Consider the following 25,617-nt stretch of genomic DNA (forward strand, 5'->3'; position numbering starts at 1 on the left):
TTCCCTCTGTTATGGACATGAGCCAGGGTCCCTGGGTGACATCCCTGGAATTTGCTCTGATCTGTGGAATCCACTGTTCCACAGACTCGCCTGCCTTCCCCCCTTCCCTAACCTGACCTGCCCTGAGTCCCGGGGGATGGTGGGGAGCAAGGGAGAGTTGGGAGAACCAAGGTGAAAATCAAGTCTGGAAGATGAATGGCTCTGGGGCTTGCAGGGCTTAGCAGGGGCAACACTGGGAATTATTGACATTCCTGCCTGAGGACTCCGGAGGCCCCTACTTCACAGCTCCCCTGGATTCTGAGAGGTCCTTGAGCACAGCTGGAAGTCACTCTTTGTAGCAGAACCTTGGAGATGAGGCCGGAAGGGCCACCTCAGTGAGTAGTCACCTTGTCACTGACAGGAGCTGTGATCTAAAGAGCCAGGTGGCTGCAGGTGGGCACTCGGCCAGCCGTGCAAAGCAGGCAACAAAACTCCAGTCTGGGCCCTGCAGATGGAGCTCACCTGCTTGCCCTAATCACCCTCTGTCTGGCGTAGATTTCCAGCCAAGCCCTGCACCAGCTTCCACCTCTGTTTTATGATAAGCTGTTTTGATGGGGAGGGCCTTCACTTTTGATGTGGAGCTCAGGGAAAGGATCGGGGCACTCACCGCCCACCCCTGCCCAAACCCTGCCCCATGGATAAGACAACTGGGATGTTGCAGCCTCTGCTTCCAACCTGTTTTGATTCTCTCTCCAGCCCTTGGATAATACTTATATACAAATGCTGGCTCTGATCTCCACCTAGGAAAACACCAGCTGCTATGGAACTCTTATTGCACGTTATAGGGAGCAGAGCCTCACATGGGCCCCTGTGAGCTTCTCTGGAGGATGTCAGGGAATGTTCTATTTGTGTTTTACAAACTTATCCCAGGGCTGTGTCCAGGCAACTGAAGTTCTGTCAGAGCCGAGAAAACATCTGATTCCTTTTAGAAAAGACAAAGGGATTAGGTGTCCCTGGGACTTTGACAAATGCATTGCTAGTGGTTTTGATTGAGCTTTTGTTTAGGGAAGGTTGAGTGCAGAAGTGAGAACACCAAAGACCCAGGCTGTCAGTGCTGAGAAGATGCCTGGAGACAAGCACAGATACACCATTCGTTGGTAGGGATGTAAAGTAATGCAGCCTTTTGGAGGGAAATTTGGCACCATCTTTCAAAGAAAATGAGAATGACCTTTGATGCAGTCATTCCATGCCTTGGAACCTACCCTAGAGTGTGCTTGCCCATGTACACAAAGACCTATGTTCACAAATGCTCACTGCAGCAAAAGTAGGAAATCACCTGTGTTTCTCAGCAGGGAGCTGGCTCAATGAATTGCGGTTCATCCTAATAATGGAATACAGTTGTCCATTAAAGAAGAAGAACAGGGTACATCACAACAATGGCCAACGCATAGAGGACTTACTCTATCCACTATTGTAAGTGCTTTATGAATTTTACAATATTTACAGTGTTAACTCATTTAATCTTCACAGCAATCCTTTGATTACTATTGTTAGAATATTTTTATAGATGAGAATAGAGGTGTTAATTAACTTGTCCAGGGTCACACAGCTAGTAAGTTGGGGAGCTGGGCTCCAAGCCTGCTGGCCCCAGGGTCTATAACTACCTCACAAACCCCTGCATGTCCAAATATGGAAAGATGCCTCTGACTTATTAGTAAGTGAAAAATTCAAGTAGCAGAGATATAGAGTGTGATTTTATTTATGTAAAAAAATAGTGTGTGTGTATGTGCACATGTGAACACATCACATATATTTGTAAAGGTAAAGTAAAAGTAAAAGTTCTGGAAGAATACATATCTAATCGTCGGTTCCCTTCAGGGAGGGATGTAATAAGTAATTAGAATTTTTTTAGAAAACTTTTAACTGAATATAGTTTTAAAAAGTTTATTTATTTATTTTTTTTTTTGCGGTACGCTGGCCTCTCACTATTGTGGCCTCTCCCGTTGCAGAGCACAGGCTCCAGACGCTCAGGCTCAGCGACCATGGCTCATGCGCCCAGCCGCTCCGCGGCATGTGGGATCTTCCCGGACCAACCAGGGCGTGAACCCGTGTCCCCTGCATTGGCAGGGGGACTCTCAACCACTGCGCCACCAGGGAAGCCCTAAAAAAGTTTTTTTTAATTGAGGTATAGTTGATGTAGAATATTATATAAGTTTCAGGTGTACTGCATAGTGATTCACAATTTTTAAAGGTTGTACTCCATTTATAGTTATTATAAAATATTGACTATATTCCCTATGCTGTACAATATGTCCTTGTAGCTTATTTATTTTACACATAGTTAACTAGATACAGTTTTATATTTTCTTGAACAAGTGCCTTTGGAATTTTAGAGAAAGTAAGCTTGAGCCCACCGTCAAGGTAATCATAATAAAATAATAATACATTTGGTTTCTATTTCTCAATAGCCCCTTAGAAAGGAGAGGCTTCCTATAAACATGGGCTCAGAGTAACCCTTAATGATTAACTCCAAAGTATAAGATATAGAATGAAGCCTAATAGACCTTGCCATAAATTAGATGAAGATAGTCCAAGGAATTGTTCTTCTATTGGCTGAAAGGCATTTGAGATAATTACTCTTTTTTTCATTACTCTCAGAAATCTCACCTCCTCCTGGAAGCCTTGGGCCAGACAGTGGAAGAATAATGGTGATTTTCTTGGCATACAACCCCTCTCCACTCCATCTTCACTCCCCCGCCCCTGGCATTTAATGAGCTCACTTAGTGCATTATTGCATCTCAGGTAAACACTCCAAGTACTTGGGCTTTGTTTAATCGCTGTCCCTTCAGGGTCATCCTGTAAAAATGGACTCATGATGCGTTACATTTTTAGGTGCTTTACAGTTTGTAAATCTTGTCTTCACTCATGATGTCAGTGAACTGGGGCTGGTGTCTTGTCACTGTAAAGCCCTATGTACAATATCTCAGAGTTAAACCAAGCAGGGGCTGATGAGGAAAATGCGGGCTATCAAAAATTTAATTCCCGGGCTTCCCTGGTGGCGCAGTGGTTGAGAATCCGCCTGCCGATGCAGGGGACACGGGTTCGTGCCCCGGTCCGGGAAGATCCCACATGCCGCGGAGCAACTAAGCCCGTGAGCCATGGCCGCTAGGCCTGCGCGTCCGGAGCCTGTACTCCGCAACGGGAGAGGCCACAACAGTGAGAGGCCCGCATACCGCAAAAAAAAAAAAAAAAAAAAAAAAAAAATTTAATTCCCATTTTACACCAAGGGGGAAAGGGGTGGGGTGGGAGGAATTGGGAGACTGGGGTTGATGCATATACATTATTGATACTATGTATAAAATGGACAACTGATGGGAACATACTGTATAGCACAGGGAACTCTACCTAATGCACTGTGGTAACCTAAATGGGAGGGAAGTCCAAAAGGGAGGGGATATCTGTATGTGTAGGGCTGATTCATTTTGTCGTGCAGTGGAGGCTAACACAACATTGTAAAGCAACCATACTCCAATAAAAATTAATTAAAAAAAATTTAATCCCCATTTTAAAGTCCCCAGTATTTAAATATTGATTTGTGAAATGTGACCCAACAGAAAGAATATAGGAAAATAGCTCTACTTACTGTGTCAGGTCATAAAGTATCCCATGTTTCCATGTGCTTTCTTATTTTAATTCTCAAAGCAAGTTTAGGGGATAGTTATTTCCATAAGGAAGCTGAGGCCCAGGGAGTTTACATAAAGTCCTCAGAGTTATACATGTAGACAGTGAGAGATGGATTTCTCACCCAGGCCTGTCTGTCTGCAAAATCAGAGTTGCTGAGCTTCTCAACAGAGGAAATAATAGAGAAAAAAGTATCACTCAAATACCACCTCCCTAACATACTGTTAGCAATTTAGGTTTATTTCCTTTATTTATCTATCTAAACAAAACTAAATTAAAAAAACACCACCTTGGTAATCAGAAGCAGTCATATCAACTGTTTATGTCCTGTTTTCTTTCTTTTGCTATCTTTCTTATTGCTTTGTGATGTCATTTTAAAATGATTGCATACTTCTTCCAACTCAATAGTTAAAAAAACTAATAACCTGGGACTTCCCTGGCAGTCCAGTGGTTAAGACTCCGTACTTCCACTGCAGGCAGCACAGGTTCCATAACTGGTCAGGGAACTAAGATCCCACATGCTGCAGGGAGCAGCCAAAAAAACCCTCCAAAAACAAAAACTAATAACCTGATTAAGAGATGGTTTAAGAACTTGAATAGACATTTCTCCAAAGAGGGCATAGAAATGGCCAACTGGTATGTGAAAAAAAGGATCAACATTACCAATCATTAGGGAAATGCAAATCAGACCACAATGAGATATAACCTTACATCTGTCAGGATGTCTATTATCAAAGAACAAAACACCATTGAGCGCCTCAAAAAGTTGAGTGAAATTTATATTGGAAAACATTAAAGCCCTGTTTTGTGAGTTCTGTGAGTCTGAGCTACTCCAGTCGTTGACACCTGAGTCCTAAGGACAGTTGAAGTGACTCTTCTTTCCTCGTGGCCAGTTTTCTTCCATCAACTCTGGAGCCTTTATTCTACTCGATAGAGGAAAGCCATGTACCAATTTGTGCTGTTTGTCAACCACTTGCTGTTTTGTAGACGTAATTGCTACTCTGATGAAATGTTTAGATTTCCTTGGAAAAGAAAACAAACGAAAGAAAAGCATTGGCAAGGATGTGGAGAAATTGGAACCCTTGGACACTGTTGGAGGGAATGCAAAATGGTGGAGCTGCTATAGAAAACAGTATGGAGGTTCCTCAAAAAATTCAAAATAGAATTACCATATGATCCAGCAATCTCACTTGTGGGAATTACCCAAAAGAATTGAAATCAGAGTCTAGGAGCCATATTAGTACTCCTATGTTCATAGCAGTATTATTCACAATAGCCAAGATGTGGAACCAACCTAAATATACATCGACAGATGACTGGATAAAGAAACTGTGGTGTATGCACAAAATGGAATACTATTCTGCCCTCAAAAGGAATGAAATTCTGCAATATGTGACAACATGGATGAACCTTGAGGAGATAATACTAAATGAAATAAGCCAACCACAGAAAGACAGATACTCAGATACTACATGATTCCACTTGACCTGAGATTTCTAGAGTAGTCAAATTCATAGAATCAAAGAGTGGGACAGTGGTTGACAGGGGCTGGGGGGAGGAGGAAGAGGGGAGTTACTAATCAGTGGGCATAAAATTTCAGTCAAACATGATGAACAAGCTCTAGAGACCTTCTGTACAACACTGTCTAGAGTCAGCTATGAAGTACTATATGCTTAAAAATTTGTTAACAGGGTAGATCTCATTTTGTGTTCTTACCACAATTAAAAAAAAAAATTACATACTAGTGAGAATAATGTTCTTTGGAGAGATTCCTAGACATAGAATTGGTAGGTCCAAGAGTATGAATGTTTTTATGGGTTTAAAAAATTTTTTTTAATGAAAAAAAATTGAGATATAATTGACATAACATTGTATAAGTTTAAGGTATACAAAATATTTTTATGGTTTTGGATACACATTGCTAAATTGGTTTTCAAGAGGGCTGTATTAATTTGCACTTCAGCTAACAACTTTGTCATTTTCTTTTTTTTTTTTCTTTTTTTTTTTTTTTTGTGGTACGCGGGCCTCTCACCGCTGTGGCCTCTCCCACCGCGGAGCACAGGCTCCGGACGCGCAGGCCCAGCGGCCATGGCCCACGGGCCCAGCCGCTCCGCCGCATGCGGGATCCTCCCGGATCGGGGCCCGAACCCGCGTCCCCTGCATCGGCAGGCGGACTCCCAACCACTGCGCCACCAGGGAAGCCCTGTCATTTTCATCACATTCTTTTTTTTTTTTTTGGTATGCAGGCCTCTCACTGTTGTGGACTCTCCCATTGCGGAGCACAGGCTCCGGACGCGCAGGCTCAGCGGCCATGGATCACGGGCCCAGCCGCTCCACGGCATGTGGGATCTTCCTGGACCGGGGCACAAACCCGTGTCCCCCCGCATCGGCAGGCAGACTCTCAACCACTGCGTCACCAGGAAAGCCCTTCATCACATTCTTGTAGGCATTAGTTATTGTTAAAAAATGAAAACACACAAACAAAAGTCTGACGTGTTTGCTTAATATATACCAAATTGTTCGCAGTGGCTAGTTTGGAGAGGGGGTTGGGGCTGGTGGTGGTGGTGGGAGTGGTGAAGGGGGTGTCCCTTTTCCACTTTATGTCATGTGGCACTATTACAGATATTTTACTATAGGCATATATTACTTGTGTAATAAATATATTTTAAACTTTTGAAATAATTTGTCTTACAGACAAGTTGCAGAAAGAATACAAAGAATTCCCTGTATTCCCTTTGTAATATGTTGTTGTTGTTGTTTTTTTTTTCCTGCAGTACGCGGGCCTCTCACTGTTGTGGCCTCTCCCCTTGCGGAGCACAGGCTCCGGACGCGCAGGCTCAGGGGCCATGGCTCACGGGCCCAGCCGCTCTGCGGCATGTGGGATCCTCCCGGACCGGGGCACGAACCCGTGTCCCCTGCATCGGCAGGTGGACTCTCAACCACTGCGCCACCAGGGAAGCCCTGTAATATGTTTTTAAAAGATGAAATAATTAAAAGAAATGTGCCCCGAATATCAGATGTCACACCTTCTACCACCAAGACTCTGTAAGTCAGTTTCTTTTACTTATTTATTTATTTATTTATGGTTGCGTTGGGTCTTGGTTGCTGCACGAAGGCTTTCTCTAGTTGTGGTGAGCAGGGGCTACTCTCGGTTGCAGTGTGCGGGCTTCTCATTGTGGTGGCTTCTCTTGTTGCGGAGCATGGGCTCTAGGCATGCGGGCTTCAGTAGTTGTGGCTTGTGGGCTCAGTAGTTGTGGCTCACGGGCTCTAGAGCGCAGGCTCAGTAGTTGTGGCACACGGGCTTAGTTGCTCTGCGGCATGTGGGATCTTCCTGGACCAGGGCTCGAACCTGTGTCCCCTGCATTGGCAGGCAGATTCTCAACCACTGTGCTATCAGGGAAGTCCCCGGAGTTTCTTATTAGGTAGAGTAGAGCCTAACAGCAACTTGGGGAAATGCTCATTAAAATGCATACTCCTAGGCTTTAGCAGGATCTATGAAATCAGAATGTTTGGGGGTGAGCTTGAAAATCTGCATTTTAAACAAGTCCGCTTCATCCACACTCCTCTGTGCTTCTGAGGCCCCTCAAGGGCTGAGAACTACTGTTAAAAAGGTTCCTCCTTTTGATTTTATTTCCTCTAGTAATATTGTGGCTTCCTTACTTGGAAAGCCCTCCAACGTGCAGGGCTGAAGAGAAAAGTGAGTGAAATCTGAGCATCTTTTTTGCAACTTTTCACACTTTGTGCTGCTACTGCTTAGCTGCAGCCAAGCTGTCTGTAATTTGTTTCCTCAAAAGCCTGCTGTCTCCCTCAAACTAGAAAAGACCGTTCCAGGGGAGGCCTGGTCCAAAAAGCCATGTGTTGTGGATGGTGGTGATCCTTTTCCCCATTGGCCCTCTCATCCTGGATGTTTCAGGGAGTGGCAGCCGGAGGCTGCTGATCTCCTGCCTTGAAAGTGCAGCCAGGAGGCCCTGAAATGGGGAGGGAGCCCCCATTACAGCCCCAGGTCATTCTGCTGTTTCCTTTGTCTGATGCTGATGCTTTTCTGTGCAGTTTGTTTCCCTTGGTCACCCTGTGCATGGCCTTTCACCATGTGTGTTACCTGTATGTTACATGTGTGTTACATTGCCAGGTCTGCTTCACTGGGGGCCACCCCCCCCAATTCCTCACTTGCCCCCACCTTCTGTACCCCCTGCCTCTACCGTCCCACCATTGTCTCCACCCCCAGAGCTGTTCTTTCCAGCTCATGGATCTGACCATGTCACCTAATAACTTATCTTAGGGACCGAACGACTAGTGACCAGAAGGATAGCTGAAAGCCAAACCGTGGAGAATTGAATTCAAGGTGAAAGAGAATTGTTGTTTTAAACGTTTGTTTGGTCATAAGTTTATTGTTTTCTACATTAAAAAAGTAATATGACCCACCAGGTGTTACATGCCTGTATGACTTTCGAAGTAGAAGGAAAAAGTTAAGAAAAAAATGTACTAATGGTTAATATAGACAATTTGGAAAATAAAAAAGTAGAAAGTAGAGGGGCAACAAGTTGCCAGCCGTTCCACTAGCCAAATCAAGCTACTGTCTGCTTTTGGGTGTGGTATAGCTTGGAGGATAAGGGCACAGGCCCTGAATCGGGCAAATCTTGAGTTCAGATCCCTTCCCTCCCTCGTCAGCTGTGGGCAACCATTGGGCAGCTTCATTATCCTCTTGTAGCTTCTGTTTTCTCCTTGGTTAAGTGAGAATAAAAATAGTTCCTATCTTGCCATGAAGATTAAATGAGATAAGAAGGTAAAGCAGTTAGCAAGATGCTTGGTGTTAGTTCCTTTTCATCTTAAGAGTTCACTTCCTTTCAGTCCTTTCACTGTAAGTAGTGATTTTGTTTTCACATAGTTGTGATCACACTGTCTGTATAATTTTATTTCCTGCAGGTATTGCTTAACATGACAGCCCAAGCATTTTCCATGCTGTTTTCAACTCCTCATAAACATACATTTTAATGGTTGTGTAATATCCAGTTGAATGGATATATCAGATACATCATAGTTTCGTTAATCATTTCTTTATTGTTAGTCATGGGCATTATTCCAGGTTCGTTGTTCGACATAACCTTATGTATGAACACCTTTATGTGTAAAATGTCACCCTCCTCCCAATCACTACCAGTTACAACCATTTCCTTGAGGAAAATTCTTAGAAGGGAGGTTATAAAGTCAAGCGGCATGAACACCTAAGTTTTTTGACCTATCCTGCCAAATTGGTTCCTGTAAAGTTGGCCTCCACTTATATTTTCAAGGCAACAGATGAGACTCAGGCTGAGGGACCTAGATTTTGTTATGCAGGGCAGCTGTTGGGGGTGTCAGGGTTGGACACAATCAGTTGGAGTTTTAATGGATGCATCTAGCAGCTATTGGGAGGGTGAATGGGGGTAGGGCCAATGTTAGGGGTTACCTGGTGAGACTCTGCACCAGGGCAGTGGTGCCATAACTGTCTGTGAACCTGGCCCTCTCCTCATGGCAACTATTGGTCCCATCTATAGGAGAAACTGTGGTCACAGTCTCATAATCCCACTTTCTTTTTTTGTAGGTTCCATACAATTTATTTTTTCCCTTAAAAAAAAATTGAAGTATAGTTGATATGCAATATTATATGTTACAAGTGTACAATAAAGTGATTCACCATTTTTAAAGGTTGTAATCCATTTATAGTTATTATAAAATATTGGCTATATTTCCCATGTTGTACAATATATCCTTATAGCTTATTTTATACATAATAGTTTGTATCTCTTAGTCCTCTACCCTTATATTGGCCCTCCCCCTCCCCTCTCCCCACTGGCAACCACTAGTTTATTCTCTATGAGTCTGCTTCTTTTCTATTATATTCACTAGTTTGTTGTATATTTTAGATTCCACGTATAAGTGATAGCATATAATTTTTGTTCTCTGTCTGACTTATTTTACTTAGAGTAATACCCTCCAAGTCCAACCATGTTGCCGCAAATGGCAAAATTTCATTCCTTTTTATGGCTGAGTAATATTCCATTGTGTGTAATATATATATATGTGTGTGTGTATATATATACACACATACACTATGTACATATAGTGTGTGATATATATATGTATATATATCACATCTTTTTTATCCATTCATCTGTTGATGAACATAGGTTGTCTCCATATCTTGGCAATTGTAAATAAGGCTGCTATGAACATTGGGGTGCATGTATCTTTTCTAATTTGTGTTTTTGTTTTTTTCAGATACATATCCAGGAGTGGAATTGCTGGGTCATATGGTAGTTTTATTTTTAGTTTTTTGAGAAATCTCCATACTGTTTTTCCACAGTAGCTGTACCAGTTTACATTCCCACCAACAGTGTATGAAGGTTCCCTTTTCTCTCACAATCCTGTTTTCTTTGTGTGTTGCTCCACATATGTGAATTTATGCCCTTTCAATCTCGCATAAGTAGCTTCCCGTTGTTTTCATCCTCTGTGATCAAAATGACAAGGATTCTTCATCTTTAGGGATCACAGATTAATATAGTGAATTAGTCTGTGAGCCCTGGCGTCACTGCCTGCATTGGAATGTCAGTCCTACCACTTATTATCTGTGATCCTGAGCCTCAGTTTCCCAGTCTGGGAAATGGTACCAACCTCATAGGATTAATTGAACAAGGTATTGTATGTTCAGCAAAGTGCTGCGTGTCTGGTATTATTCTTATCTATTTTCCTTTTTCTAAGTTAAAAGACTCTAGTAGAAGGAATCTAATTCAACCTCTAGATTTACCACTTTCCTTTCCTCTAAACCCAGCAAGGGCATCAGGATTAGGGAGCAGTACCAGGAAGCCCACCTTGCCAAAATATGTGCCCTTGTGAAACTGTGGGGATGGGAGTGGAGAAGGTTGGGGAGGCCACAGTGATAGGTGATCAACCATCCTGGGATGCGGTACTTTAAGTGCTAAAACCCGGACAGTCCCTGGCAACCTGGGTGGTGGTTGGTCACCCTAGCATGATGGTAGTAGGTGACAGCATCTGGTGAAGTTGTCCAAGGGAGAGAGAACCAGATTCTGGAGTATTTGAGAAGGGTTTGCTGTTCCTTTAATTGCTGTTGGGCAAATCCATTTGGAAACTCATTTCACCTGGGAGTGAACTGGCTGCCAGAAATGAGGCCCACCTGGGGTATGGGGTGGGGGAGGGGAGATAATTGCCCTACCCCCAGGAAGCCGGGCCAGGGCAATTCAATATCTTCTAGATTTGAAGGGTGTGAGTGGAGTGAGCGTGCCTTGGCGTGAAGGCTGCGTGCAGTCCTTGCTTTCCAATCCTGGACAGTTTTCTGCTCTCATGAAGCCTTCTTTCGTGGCAGAAAGAGGGGTCAGTAGCCCTTAGTGGACGACTGAGTGGACGAGGGTTGCTTCCTGCTTCTGCCCAGGTACCTTCCGATTCTCTGGGTCTCTGTATGAACAGTACCCCCAAGACAGAGGCCGAGGGAGGGGAAAGTGGCCATGGGGAAAGTGGCCACTCTTAGGCTGCAGGCCAGTGCAGGGGGTGGTCAGTGGTTGGTATTTCCTCTTCCAGCCCTTTCAAAGCATTTTAAAATCGGATTAGCTTTTTGACAAACACTTGAAGGTTTGCTCTCCTCTGAGAGGCTCCAAGGGCTGAGGAAGAGCCTTCATCTGTTTACTTTTCCTTTATGTGGAAACTTACTTGGGCTGTTGCTATAACCAGCTTCCCCTCCCCCCAGACTCCCTCCCGGAAGCTTTGGAGCTGGTGGGAACTCAGCAGCCACTAGGGCCCGGCCCTCCCTCCGTGGTTTTCGGGCCTAATGAACTCTCATGCCTTCCAGGATTGCAGCTTTTTTTGTTTGTTTGTTTGTTTGTTGTTTGTTTTTTTGTTTTTCGGTACGCGGGCCTCTCACTGTTGTGGCCTCTCCCGTTGCGGAGCACAGGCTCCGGACGCGCAGGCTCAGCGGCCATGGCTCACGGGCCCAGCCGCTCCGCGGCATGTGGGATCTTCCCGGACCGGGGCACGAACCCGTCTCCCCTGCATCGGCAGGCGGACTCCCAACCACTGCGCCACCAGGGAAGCCCCAGGATTGCAGCTTTGAGCAGTAGGGTTTGGGTGGCTCACTCTGCCCGGCAATGGCCTTGTAAGTTTCCTGGGAGTGGAGAAGTGAGCTGAGGAGGGCTGGCCTGTGGACTCCATTGCCCTCTTGCAGGGCAGCCAACAGAAGTGGCATCTTTCTTCCCTGGGGGTGGAGAAAGCCAGGAAGACGGGGGTGGGGGTGGGGTATGGTGGGGGCAAAGCTGGGCCTGGTTTTAGAGAGCAGAGAGCTGGCCCCATCAGGGCTCCTCTTCCTCTCCCTTTTTAATTAGCCCCCTGCTAGGGGGTCAGGCAATGTGTGTGTTGGGAAGAGCAGGGAGAGGAGACCAGGTGATCAGGTGTGTGCATGGACGTACATAACAGAGAATCCAGGCTGGAGGTGGGTGCTGGAGCTGTGGAAGGGAAGGAGGGCAGGTGGTCAAGATAGACTTCTGTGTTTCATTTTGTTAGCATGTTATATAACAAGTTAAAAACGCAAATTAAGCCAGAGAAGTATCCCCTGTGATCAGTCTGATCACGGCTAGACGAAACGTAGGGTCAGGAAGATTCAGGAATGGCTTCCCAGAGGAGGTGGCAGGTAAACTGAGACCAAGAGACAAGTGGGGGTCTCTAGATTTGTACATTCAATGAGGATTTGGGGAGTGTCTGCTGCATGTCAGATACTGCTCTAGAAGCTGGAGAGCAAAACACATAGAGACCCTGCCCTCATGGAGCTTATAGCTTATAGCCCAGTGGAGGGAGACAGATGAACAGAAAAACCCTATGATGTTGGGTGGTGTTAAAGAAACAGTGCTCTGGCACCTGTTGAAGTGGTAGGGAAGCCTTGATTGAAGGTGAGTGCAATAGGGAAAAGAGATTGAGTTCAACTTTGAGCATGGCAAAGACAGCTGGGGTTTAGAACCAATCAACAGACTGAGGGGGTCAGTGGATGAGGTAGATATCAAGGGGAGGCAATTCTCCCTAAGCCAACTTAACAGGATTCTTGCAGAAGGCAGGCCAAGGACTTAGACATCAAAGATAGGTAATGAGGAACTTGATTGGATCTCAAGGGTAGGGGAAGACTTAGGATTCTTTGCTGAAGGCAGGCCAAGGGCAGGACCTCATTGAGAAGAGGGCTCAGAGGAGCCTGATTAAAGTTTGGTCAAGGAGAGAGCCTTTGTGGGGAAAGGTGCTGTGAATGAAAATAAAGCAAGTGTGGGGTAGAGTGAGGAGAGAGTGATGGGGGTGCTTTTTAGGAGCAAGGCCCCTCTAGGGAGGTAATTTTCAGGCAGAAATTTATATCTTGTGGGGGAGCCAGAATTTCAAACATCCCAGAAGAAGGTGCTCTGGGTAGAGGAAACAGCAAGTGCAAAGGCCCTGAGGTATGTTTGAGGAATAGCAAGGAGGAGGTAGTTTGTAAGATCAGAGGAGGGGGTGGGTGAGGGTAGAGCACAAGGGCCTTGGAGGCTGTGATGAGAAGGCGTGAGAGGGCAGGCAGGAAGGAAGAATTTGGAGCCAGGGTAAGAGGAAGCCTGCAAGGGGCTCTGGGTTGCACCAGCATAAAAAAGGAGTATGTGCCAAGGAGCACGCTTGGGGGTGGGGGAGGGAAGGTGGCAAGGAGTGTTTATGAAATCCTAGGTGTACCGTGTGGGAAAAACAAAGGAGGTGGCCGGGTGTGGGGTCGGGTTGGGCCTGGTGCAGAGGAGAGGAAGGTGAGGCGCCAAACGGGGAGGGGCGGATCAGGGGGGTCATTTGCCATCTTCTCAGTCAGGGTTTCTCAGTCTTTAAATGAGAGCCTCTGTCCTTAAGTAAAAATCGGGCAATTCAGGGAGAAAGGCCTCTTCCTTTAATTTCAAGGAGAACTATAGAAGCCGGAAAGAAGGGTCGGTTGAAATAAAGTTGAACTGGTCTAGTCCCTCAGGCCGCGCTTCTTGTAAATAGCGCCCTCCCAGTGTTGAAAAGGCATCAGTGGGCACGTTGCAGCTGCTGGGGAACGTCTGGCCTGTTGCGATGCGCAAGACTTGGCTGCGTGTGTGCATCCGCGTGCCGAGTGCCTGGAAGCAGGGCGTGAGAGCACAGGTCAAGAAGTTCAGGTCCCCGAGCCCACTCATTTTACCCTCGGGGGCAGCCCCACTTTCTCTGGGGACCGCCCCACTTTCTCTGGGGACCCTGGCTTCCCTCTGGCAGGTCTTCAGCTAAGAAGTCTGCAGAAGTCATTGGCCAGGCTTAGAACAGATCCTTTGTGCCAAAGGGGTTGGTGGTGTGGTGTGGAGGGGTGGGAGCTCCTTGGCTGAAGCAGGATGCCCTTCAGGAGCGGTGAGCCCTGCTGAGCACCGGGATTTTGGGGGGAGAGAGAGAAATGGGATTGGGCAGCCAGGGTAGTTTGGCCACATACGAGTTAAAAAGCAGATGAAAACCCACAGAGTAACCAGACATTCTTCTCTTTGCATGCAAGATCCTGCTGAATGCTGGAAGAGGAAGGAGTATTTTTCTTGCTTTTTAGACATTACATCCTGTGAGGGGAAGATTTGGAACAGATGGGGGCCAGGGGGCCCCATTGTATTTGCTTATTTCCCCCTCCCCTCCTCCCACAACCAGAAATGTGTTTTTTTTTTTTTTTTTTTTTAAACCTAGAGAAGTTAACTCAGGGAAAATAAAAAAGTCCTGTAGAGTGGGAAAGTAAGATTATCAGGGGTCAGGGAGGAAAATCCACAAGGTTCCAGAAAGAATTTACTTTACCTTGCAAAGCCGCCTTCTAAGTCCAAAGACAGATAATTAACTCAAAATTTTGTTCTAGGTTTAATGGCTCTTCCAGCGACATCTGCATTTACGAGGGGGGAAAGGAAAAGGATCCCTAACAGATGGAGAAAGAGGCCCTCTGGGTAGAGAAAGGTAAGGAGTGTTTCTGAAATCCTAGGCGCACAATGTGGGAAAAACAAAGTGGGTAATGTCTTGTGGGAGCTGCTCAAGTGTTGGCATGAGTTCCACCCCGACTTGTGTTCTGCTGGATGGGTTGCCAGAGAGAAGACCGTAGGAGAGGTGATGTAAAGTGGTCTGTGGTGTATTTGATTGGCTGCGTGGGGTCCCTGGTAGAGTGATGTCCCTGGCATGGCTGTGGGCAGCTGGACGGCTGATAGGATGTTTGCCCCCAAACCACAGCTAGTCCTTTATGCTGATGAATGTCCAGAGCAGGATTCTCCTTCTTGGGAACCCGGAGAGGGGCTCTGCCCATTTGGGTCGGATGGCAGTAACTAGTCCGGGTGGACCAGCTGAACTGCCCACTGCTGTTTTATCTGACACCCCTCCACCCGCTGTAGGGAATGTGGGCTGACTGCGTGTGAAAAGGAGAGGGCAGGACCGAGAGAGCAGCCTTTGTGTTTTGCTTCTAACTGTCCTTCCTTTCTGGCTCCTTGGAGCCTGTGTTGGGCTGGTTTCTTCCTTCTAGGGAGGGGATTGTGTGCTCCGGGGTCTGGTCGAAGAGACAATTACCAGCTCAGGTTCCCAGTTGCTATGGAGAGCGTGTCTGGGGGTGGAAGGGGCTAGGAAATTGGTTTCCTCCTCATCCGGTGAGATACATGCAAGCTTCTGCAAGAAGGACACAGCCTAAAAATCATGTGATGAGAGAAATAAGGCCTAGTGCCTAGGTAGGATGGGATCTCCTGTCTTGATTCTCAGTCTTAACTTTAGCACTAGACATTATAACTAGATACAGTGCAGCGGGAGCGCTAGGCTCTCCCTCCCTCTGTTGTCAAAATCCCCATAGGCGTTACCTGGTCCTTGGAAAAGATGCTAGAAGCGCAGCAGACATTACTTGAATACCGTTACCTACTGGGCACTGCATTTTGGACTTCAGGGGACATGTCAGTGAATGAAATAAAGGACCCACTCCCACAGAGCCCAAATGCAAATGTAAGTAAGAGCATTTCACTCTGTGGTGACATCACCAGGGTCAGACAAGCACATACACGAGAGACCAAATGAGTTCATTTAGCTGCAGGAATTGAGCGCCTGCTCTTTGGGAGACCCTGTGGATGCCTGCAGCGGAGGACAGGACACATCCAGACCCCACCTCCTTGGAGCTGCAGTCTGGTTGGGTATATGGATTCGTAAGAGGTTCTTGAGCTACAGGCTGTGGGCAGTGCTGCAGCAGAGAATCTAAAGGGTGTTGTGGGCCCTTCATGCAGATTTGGGGAATTGGAAACACCTTCCCGGAGAAGTGAATTTCAAGTTAATGCATGAGTAAGAAGAGGTAACTATAGTGTTGACTCTTAGTTGGCCTGGGAAGGTCTTCTGGTTCTGACATTTGTTTTTTAAAAAAAAATAAATTTATTTTATTTTTATTTATTTTTGGCTGTGTTGGTTTTTTGTTGCTGTGCGTGGGCTTTCTCTAGCTGTGGAGAGCGGGGGCTACTCTTGGTTGCAGTGCGCGGGCTTCTCATTGCGGTGGCTTCTCTTGCTGTGGAGCACTGGCTCTAGAGCGCAGGCCCAGTGGTTGTGGCCCATGGGCTTAGTGGCTCCGTGGCATGTGGGATCTTCCTGAACCAGGGCTCGAAGCTGTGTCCCCTGCATTGGCAGGCGGATTCTTAACCACTGCGCCACTAGGGAAGCCCCTGACATCTTTTTTTTTTTGCGGTATGCAGGCTTCTCACTGTTGTGGCCTCTCACATTGCAGAGCACAGGCTCCGGACGTGCAGGCTCAGCGGCCATGGCTCACGGGCCTAGCCGCTCCATGGCACATGGGATCCTCCCGGACTGGGGCATGAACCCGCGTCCTCTGCATTGGCAGGTGGACTCTCAACCACTGCGCCACCAGGGGAGCCCCTGACATCATTTTTTATGTACTCTCTTTTTAAAAAATATTAATTTTATTTATTTATTTTAGTTGCGTTGGGTCTTTGTTGCTGCGTGCAGGCTTTCTCTAGTTGCGGCGAGTGGGGGCTCCTCTTCATTGAGATGCACAGGCTTCTCATTGCAGTGGCTTCTCTTGTTGTGAAGCATGGGCTCTAGGCGCACGGGCTTCAGTAGTTGTGATACGTGGGCTCAGTAGTTGTGGCTCGTGGGCTCTAGAGCGCAGGCTCAGTAGTTGTGGCGCACGGGCTTAGTTGCTCCGCAGCATGTGGAGTCTTCCTGGACCAGGGATCGAACCCGTGTCCCCTGCATTGGCAGGCTGATTCTTAACCACTGTGCCATCAGGGAAGTCCTTATGTACCCTCTTTTACTCTGAAAAGTGCTTAATTCAGGTGGTGAATTGCATGGCACCCTACTGAATGCCAAGCAGTGCTGCAAGAGCTCCAAGATTAGAATCGTGCTGGCTCATAGTTAAGTACTCAAAACTGAGCTATTTGCTGGTCACTTACCTCAAGTCAAAGACTAACAGTGGCGAGGTGGTGGGTGTGGAGACTGAGTTTGCCGTGGCTCTAACTTGGGAGATAGTCTCCAGCAGGACCCAGCCCCCTGAATGTCAGTGTGGAGAAGGCAGATGGTGTGGGAGGTCTGGATTAGACAGTTTGCCATCTTACTTGGGTGAAACTCAAAGGCGTCATCACCTTAGTTTGTTTGAGGCCCTGCCCTTCTCCCACCTCATCCCCAGCCTCTCCCACCCTTGCTGTGCTCCCTGCAGCCTCGGGGCAGCTTGCTGTTCCTCAGACACTACAAGCTCATTTAGATCTCTGGCCTCTGCTCCGGTAGTTCTTTCTCCCGGAATGCTCCTCCTCAAGGTAATTGCAAGATGTATGGCCCTTGCTTGCTGTGAGTCCCTCAGAGGCTTGCCCGGATCCCTTTTTCACAACGGCACCACACCCTCTGCCCGCCAGGCTGCTCTGTTTTGATTCACGTCATTTCTCACCTCCTGATATATTATGTATATTTATCCAATTTTTGTTTCTTCCCATTAAAATGAAAGCACCACCCGAATAAAGATATCTTGCTCTTGGACGTAACCCCTGTTCTTAGGTATGTAGAGGAAACTTAAGTATTCGGTGAACTGTTAAGTAAAATAATGATAAAATATAGAATATCTTAGATCATACTTTTATAGGTGAATTTTAAAAATTCGAAGTGACGAAGTGAGAGAGTGGCATGGACATATATTCACTACCAAACGTAGGGTGGATAGCTAGTGGGAAGCAGCCGCATGGCACAGGGAGATCAGCTAGGTGGTCTGTGACCACCTAGAGGGGTGGGTGGGAGATGCAAGAGGGAAGAGATATGGGAACATATGTATATGTATAACTGATTCACTTTGTTATAAAGCAGAAACTAACATACCATTGTAAAGCAATTATACTCCAATAAAGATGTTAAATAAAAAAAACAAAAAAACATGTTCTTAATAAATTCTTGGACTGAATTATGCTAATCACATCAGAACAAGGCATATAGAATTCTACGTTTATGAGATAATATGATTTAACACCGTATATGTGATAATTAAAGTCTGGCCCATGTAAAAAAAAAGATCCCTCTGTGTGTGTGTGTGTGTGTATGTATGTATCAATGATCAGCAATAAAAGGAGTGAACTGCTTGGTACATGCACCAACATAGATGAATCTCGAGTGCATTCTGAGTGAAAGAAGCCAGACTTAAAAGGCTACGCACTGAAGAACTTCATGATATTCTGGAAATATAACTTCATGATACCCAGTTATAAGGCCATAAAGCAAATCAGTGGTTGCCAGGGGCTGGGAATGGGGGACGGGGTTGGCACAGAGGAATTTTGAGGGGAATGGAAATGTTCTGTATCTTGATTGTGGTGGTGGTCACACAGTTGTGTGCACTCACTAACATGGGTAGAACTCTACTAAAAAGGGTGAATCTTACTGTACGTAAGTCATACCTCAGTAAACGTGAGTAAAAAAACCACTTTCTCACCTAGATTTTGATTGTAGTATTTGGGCATTTCTTGTGACTGTTGGCTAATAATTCATTTTGACTGGGTGGCAGAGTAACCGCAGCTCGATGGTGTCATCCATGCTTACCAGTGCCAGTGAATATATGTGCCAAGAAACTAACTTGTTCTTAAAGTGGAAGAGATTTGTTAAGGTGTAACTCTGTTGGTTTCCTTTCCAGAATCTCCCACTTCCTTCTAGGAAGAGAACACCTTTTCCTGTGTGGCTAGAAGGGACTGACCTTTGCCCTGTGTCCCTAGGACTGGGCTGTTGAATGTAGCCAGTTGAGTCCTTCCTGACACTTCTCTGCCAGAGCTCTTGGGGAAGGTGGTGTACTTTTGCTGGAATTGGTAGGATGTAAATGTGAGCCTGTTGGTGAATCTTCTTTTTTTAAAATTATTTCTTCCACTGAAGGCAATTTATTGATTCTGTTGGTAAATATCTTGCTTGCTGAATGGAGAGAGGAAAACAAATAGAGCCCTGATGTTTGAGCACCTAGATCCAGCCATGCCTGAAGATGGAAGTGCACTCTGGACAACTCAGTAACATGAGCTAATGAATTCCACCCTTCTCCACTTAAGCCATTGTCAACTTCGGTGGCTTCTATCAATCATAGCTGAGTTCTGACTCATACGTTGAAAATGAGAAGTTCTTGATCTATGAGGTGAGAGGATAGTAAAACATTAGACAGTTAACTAAATTAATGAGTTGTGAGAGGAGGTTCTCCTAATTTCTTCTAGCCTTTTTATTATGGAAGCAGAAGCAGGAGCAGGGACAGAGGGCTGAGATGGGGTGAATGAGGGAGACTGAAGGGTCAGCAGACAGGTATACCCCTGGCCAAATGGGGCTGGGGATGCCAGGGCCCCATGCCCTACCAGCTGGGGGTCCCTGGCTGGCTAAAGAGGGTCTGGAGTCAGTGAGATTGGAGAGAGGTGGACTGTAAGCCAGCTCTGGGCTCCTGCCCTCAATTCCTGAGCCTTGTTTTCCTTCTCATAAACCCGAAGTGCTGCCGGCCTGCCTGCCCGCCCTCCTCAGGGTTTGTGAGAGAGGCTCCAAGGAGTTGACAGTCCCTGAAACAATCATAAAAACCAGTGACACTCCATGGCTTCATTTGGTTAAAGGTAGGAGGCTGGACGAGACAAGGACTAGACAGACCCTAGGTTTCTGAGGGACTTGGGCTGTGATCTACCTTCTTTGCGTGAATTGTGGATGACAGATCTTTGGTGAAAGGAGGGCGAGAGGAAGCATGAAAGTAGGCCCAGGGACTGAGAGTTCCTTAGGAGTCAGCGATGTGCTTGAGGAAGGAGTTTTCTGAAGGGTGTGCTGGGCAAGGGGCCTTTGGCAGTTTTCTGGCTGGAGTTGTTCAATGCCTTTTACGTATTAGAAGGAAAGACATCTTTTTTCCTTTCTGTCTTTTAAAAAATGATGTAGTTTTTCCAAATACAAAAGAATCGCTTATTTGTTAAAGGATTTTGAAAATACAGAAAAGTAAACATGAGGAAATAATACCACCTATGATCATGCTACTTTCAGAGATAACACTGGTAATACTTTAAAAAAAAAATTAATTAATTAATTAATTAATTTTTGGCTGCATTGGGTCTTTGTTGCTGCACATGGGCTTTTCTCTAGTTGTGGCAAGTGGGGGGCTACTCTTCATCGGGGAGCCGTGTCTTCTCTTTGTTGCGGAGCACGGGCTCTAGGTGTATGGGCTTCAGTAGTTGTGGCATGTGGGCTTAGTAGTTGTGGCTTGCGGGCTCTAGAGTGCAGGCTCAGTAGTTGTGGTGCATGGGCTTAGTTGCTCTGTGGCTTGTGGGATCTTCCCAGACCAGGGCTCGAACCTGTATCCCCTGCATTGGCAGGCGGATTCTTATCCACTGCGCCACCAGGGAAGTCCCCAATCCTGGTAATACTTTTGTATTTCCTTCCAGTATTTATTTGTGTGCCTACGTGTATTAGCGATGGCTTATATGTAAATTTTGATTCTACTGTCTATATAGCTTTAGAATTTGTTTTTCTCTTAATAGGTAACATGAACATTTTCCTATATCTTTGTGTTTTTGTAGCCTGATTTTTTAGTTTTGTTGCATTTCACCGTATAGATGTATCTCTTTTATTGGACAGAAGGTCATTTCCCATTTTTTAGGATTATAAAATATTGTGGTTAAATCTTCAGATGTATTTTTTTGTACACACCCTTGAATAATTTTGTAGGACAGAGCTTTAGAAGTGGAATTATTAGGTCACATGGGATGTCCAGTTCAGAATTTTTGTCCTCATCTGGCCAGGTTGCCCCTGGTTAAGTCAGGCCACTTTGCCGTCTACTGGTGATGCACCAGGGTTCAGATTTCTCTGATCCCTGGCCCTTGCTGCGTATTACTGGGTTTTAGGAACTTGCTAATTGATATGTGGGAAAAGCTTTCTCGTTTTTATTTTAATTATTCCCTTTACTGGTTACCAGTAAGGGTGCCCACTTTTTTTTCCTCATAGAGTTATTTGTATGTTTTTGTGAATTGCTCTTCACACCTTTCATTTTCTAGTTGCGGTGCTTGTATTTTTCTTACTGATTTATAATGACTCTGTTTACAGTGAGAATGTTAGCCCTTTGTGGGGATTGATACCTTGTTAAGAGTGCAATGAAGTATCTTAATGGATCTTTTATCAAGGTCAAGGCAGAAGTCTTTTTTTTTTTTTTTTTTTTTTTTTTGGTGGTACGCAGGCCTCTCACTGTTGTGGCCTCTCCTGTTGAGGAGCACAGGCTCCAGACACACAGGCTCAGTGGCCATGGCTCACGGGCCCAGCTGCTCTGCAGCATGTAGGATCTTCCCGGACTGGGGCACGACCCCATGTCCCCTGCGTCGGCAGGTGGATTCTCAACCACTGCGCCACCAGGGAAGCCCATTGCAGAAGTCTTGATTCTGGTGGTGGTGATGGTGGAATCTGATGATGTCCACCCACTTCCCTGCACACAAATCCAGAAATAGAGTATCTTATAATGTCTTAGAGTGTAGTCGGGCTGTTACCTTTATTTCACAGACTGTTACCCTTAGCCTGGAAAGGGGTAACTGGCCCAACCCCACCGAGCCTGCTACAGGCAGAGCTGGGGCTCCGCACTCGTGCTCAGATGACCACTTTGTATCGCCTGGGAGTGTCTCTTCTCTCAGGCTTCCTCCTCCCTGGAGGCTTGGGGGCCTAGATGATGCGTATTTTTATACTAGCCACTCTACTAGAAAACAAAATCTGTTCAAAGCCGTGTTACAGGTTTTTCCAGAACTTCTAGCTTTTCAGAATCCACCTGCTTCCCTTGCCCCTAGCAGTTACCATTTGAATTTCCCAATCTCTGCTGCAGCTTCCTTTGTAACCACTTGTTCACTGGGTCCAAAGAGACCTTTACCCCCAGGGATTTGGTTCCCTGGGTTGGGGCTGGGCAGGTGTTGCCCTTCCGCTGACTTGGGGCAGCCTCCCCAAGAGCGCTCCCCCTCCTCAGGCATTTCTGCAGGTCCGCGACGGATGACTCTTTCCCTCTCTCTCAAAAGTTCTTTCATTTAAATATGTGCATACATTTTTTTCCTGCCGCTCTCCCCCCCCACCCCCAAAAGAATGTAGAGGCTTCGTTTGCTAAATTTAACTCCTGCTGACGCACCATCCCTCCCGCTAGCAATCTCCTCCTGTCTCAGTGTTTCTCTCAGCCTCACTTGGGGTAGGTGAACACCATCACATCCTACATAATGTTTAGCTCTGAGGCATTTCCAGATGGGAAATAACGTTTCTGTTTTTTCGTGTTCTCTGCGTGAATAGATGGTTGGGAAGTGGGGGGCTGGCAGCCAGCCTGTTAGAGGCAGAGATCCACAGGGCGGTGGCAGGAGAACCAGTGCAGTGGTTGTTGGAGGTTTGCTTGTGCTGGGCAGGGGAGAGAGGTGGCTCTCAGGATTTCCGGGAGGGGTTTGACTGGGACGTGACTGGAGCATTTTCAGGGAGGGGAGGCCCTCCTACTTGAAGCAAGCCTTAGGGCGGTTAAAGAAAAAATGATTTTGACATTCTTTAAAATGATAAGGAAGATTGTATTCAGGGCTATTGCAATAGGGATACTGCTGTAGTGGGGAGAGATGGGGGCTCAACTCTGAATACAAAGACAGGTGAGGATTTACCCCCAAGGAACAGGGTGAGGGCCTCAGTGGATGGAAAATTACTAAGAGGTGACATCAAGGGTAGGGGATTCTTGCTAAACTGATCTAACAGGATTCTTGCTAAAGGCAGGCCAAGGACTTGAGACATCAAAGGTAGGGGATTCTCTCTAAACTGACTTAGCAGGATTCTTGCTAAGACTGGGCTGTGCAGGCCTGGCAAGGAAGGCCAAGGTCAAGGCCTCATTGAGAAGAGGGCTTGGGGCTCAGAGAAGCCTAACGACAGTTTGGTCAAGGAGAGAGTCTTTGTCAGTCTGTCCTCCTGTTCAAGGACAGAGGAGACATTCTCCTTTTGAAAAATGTAAGTTCATTTCATATTCAGTTACCTTTTGTTCATTAAGGACCAGCTGAACCATCTGTTGGACTTGGCAGTGGAGGATGTTTGCTGGATGGTGTGAACTATCAGGCATTTAAATGAGGGAGTTCATGATCTGTTGTGGTGATGAGTCTTTTGAAGTTTTTGTCACATCGTAGTCTGGCTTCAGCTTGCAAGGCTTCTTTAGATCTTGGCCGGCAAGGTCAGTCACGACCATCATGTACTTCCAACAAGGAACTGGGCAGTCAGGTTGTAGTGCTCAGTGAATCCAGGACAGGAGGGTGGGAGAAAATGGGAAACCAGAAGAATGGAGAATTTGGTAAGGACAGAAAATGTGCAAGATGGCAGGATCCAATACAATTTACAGGGAGGTAACAAAGTAAAAGGTAAAATGTAATTTACCAAGAGGTGAAAAACAGCTCAAAGACAATGAACGGGACCAGAATTGGATACCCATAAGGGCAGTGCTGTAGTTTTTTATTGAAACATAACATTTCTCTCTCCAGTGTCCAGTGTTGGTCACTGAGTGGGTGTGTTAATATCCACATGGAAGTGGCCTGGGGTCAGGTAGGCTGGGGGGGGGGGGGGGGTCACATCCCTGAACCAGCTGTGAGATGTCAAGCAAATTGGTTGCCTTCCTAGTGTCTGTTTCCTGGGTTAGGAAATAGGATGCAATCATGAGCTAACATTTATTGAGTGTTTCTCATGGGTCAGGTGCTGCTATAAGCATTTGACATGCTTCACCTCTTTGAATAATGATTGGGTGCCAGTGAATGATCGTCTCTTCTACAGAAAAGTAAACCACGGCTTTAGTAAATCATGTTAACTTGTCCACAGATGATGCTGATGTGCAAGGAGAGATTGGTGCTTGTGTATTTAAAGTGAGTTGGGCACTTACTAGGTGCTGGCAGAGCCCCTGTCTTCTGCCTTCTGGGGGTGTCTCTCCTGTGAAGAACAGGGAGGCTCTGACCCAGCCCTTGCTGGCCACCGGGCAGGACCCAGCTGGGAGAAGTGGTAGGGCAGCTGCAGCCACTAGAGGCTTGCCCAGAGCCGCTTCTCACTGGCTGTGCGGGCTTGGCTGTGTACCGGCAGGCCTGTATCTCCATTGCTCCTCGCACCTCTGCGGTGGGCATCTCCCACCCTACCATGCAGATGAAATCAAGATTCTCAGAGGGTGACTACCTGCCCAGACACACAAGAAGTGGCGAGGCAGGGATTTGAGCCCAGGTCTGTCTGGCCCAGAGCCCTTGCTCTCTGCTCTGCTGTGCACCGTCAGTGACCAAGGAGGCTGACCCAGGCTAGGGGAGAACCCGTATGGGCAGTGTAGAGGCACTGGGGAAATAGTGGGTAATGGCATGGTCTTTGAAATCAGACAGACTGGGGTTCAGAGTCCTAGCTCTGCGACTTCTTAGCCGTGTGAGCATGAAAAGTGAGTTAACCTCTGTGACACTTGGTTTCCCCTCTAAAATGAGGTGGTCATAACTACGAAGGAGAGTGTGGGGAGGACATGAGAGAAAGTCTGTACATAAGCATCCAATAAATGGTGGCTGCTGTGGTTATGTGGGGCTTGCTGAGCCCTTTTTGATCCTTAGGGAGGGCAGACTCTGGAAGGCAAGCCTCTCAGATGTAGGAGAGGCCTTGGGCTTTACTTACTTGTCTTGGGATGTGTCCCTGGGAGCCATTTATCAGAAATATAGCCACTAAAGTTTGGAACGATGATGGGGGAGACTGGGGCTGGGTACGGTACCCCCAGATCTGTCCAACTCCACTCTTCCTGGTGATGGTCCAACAGGAGAGGCCGGTAGGATGTGGTGAGGATTAAATGCTCAAGTACATGACACTCTTTGCCTCGTGCTTCACACGTGGGGAGGTTCCCAACTTCAAACTATGGCTCATTAGTTTGTTGATTCCAGCAGTGTTTTCGATTCAGAGGTCACAGTGATGAACAAAACAAGTCCCCACCCTCACGGAGGTCACATTCTGGTGGAGAAGATGGATAATAAACACGTAGGCAAATAGATTTGAATGCAGTATTGGGGAGTGCAGAACAGTACAGTGTAAGGGTACAGAAGTCTTTTGGGGTGACTAGGAAGGTGACATGTGAGTGGAGACCCTAATGAAGCAAGGGCACCAATCATGAGAATGCTGGGGGGCTCATCCCAGGCAGAGGCCCCGAGGTGGGGCTGAACCTGATACAGAGCAAAGGCCCATAGGAGTGTGGGTGGGGGAGGGGTAGGTGGGAAATGAGGCCAGGGTGGAAGCTACCAGATGTCATCAGGCCTTAAATGATTTTAATATGTTTTAAACAATCATTATTTCCAGATTTCCCCAGGCAGGTTTAGCTCTCCTTCCCCGTCTGCATTGTGTGTGTGCACAGCCATTGCAGCAGTGGTCACATGGGGTTGGCTCTTTGACCCCCACCCTGTGAGCCCTTTAGGCCAGGGACCATTGTCTGTTCTGCTTATACCTAGCACGAAGTACATGCTTCACACATTT

At 46.5% G+C, this 25,617-nt stretch overlaps 1 long non-coding RNA gene across 1 annotated transcript in view; it reads left to right on the forward strand.

Annotated features, from left to right (window-relative positions):
* The window catches only part of LOC136794054 (uncharacterized), a 264,366-nt gene that overhangs the window by 39,108 nt on the left and 199,641 nt on the right, over positions 1–25,617 (forward strand). The window contains exons 3-9 of the long non-coding RNA XR_010840264.1: positions 1,329–1,452; positions 2,638–2,781; positions 5,907–6,102; positions 6,435–6,705; positions 7,940–8,002; positions 9,916–11,083; positions 14,531–14,625. This is a non-coding gene — a long non-coding RNA (uncharacterized lncRNA). The remainder of the gene's footprint in view (positions 1–1,328; positions 1,453–2,637; positions 2,782–5,906; positions 6,103–6,434; positions 6,706–7,939; positions 8,003–9,915; positions 11,084–14,530; positions 14,626–25,617) is intronic.

The sequence above is a fragment of the Kogia breviceps genome, chromosome 4 (assembly GCF_026419965.1).
Source record: "Kogia breviceps isolate mKogBre1 chromosome 4, mKogBre1 haplotype 1, whole genome shotgun sequence".
Taxonomy (NCBI): domain Eukaryota; kingdom Metazoa; phylum Chordata; class Mammalia; order Artiodactyla; family Physeteridae; genus Kogia; species Kogia breviceps.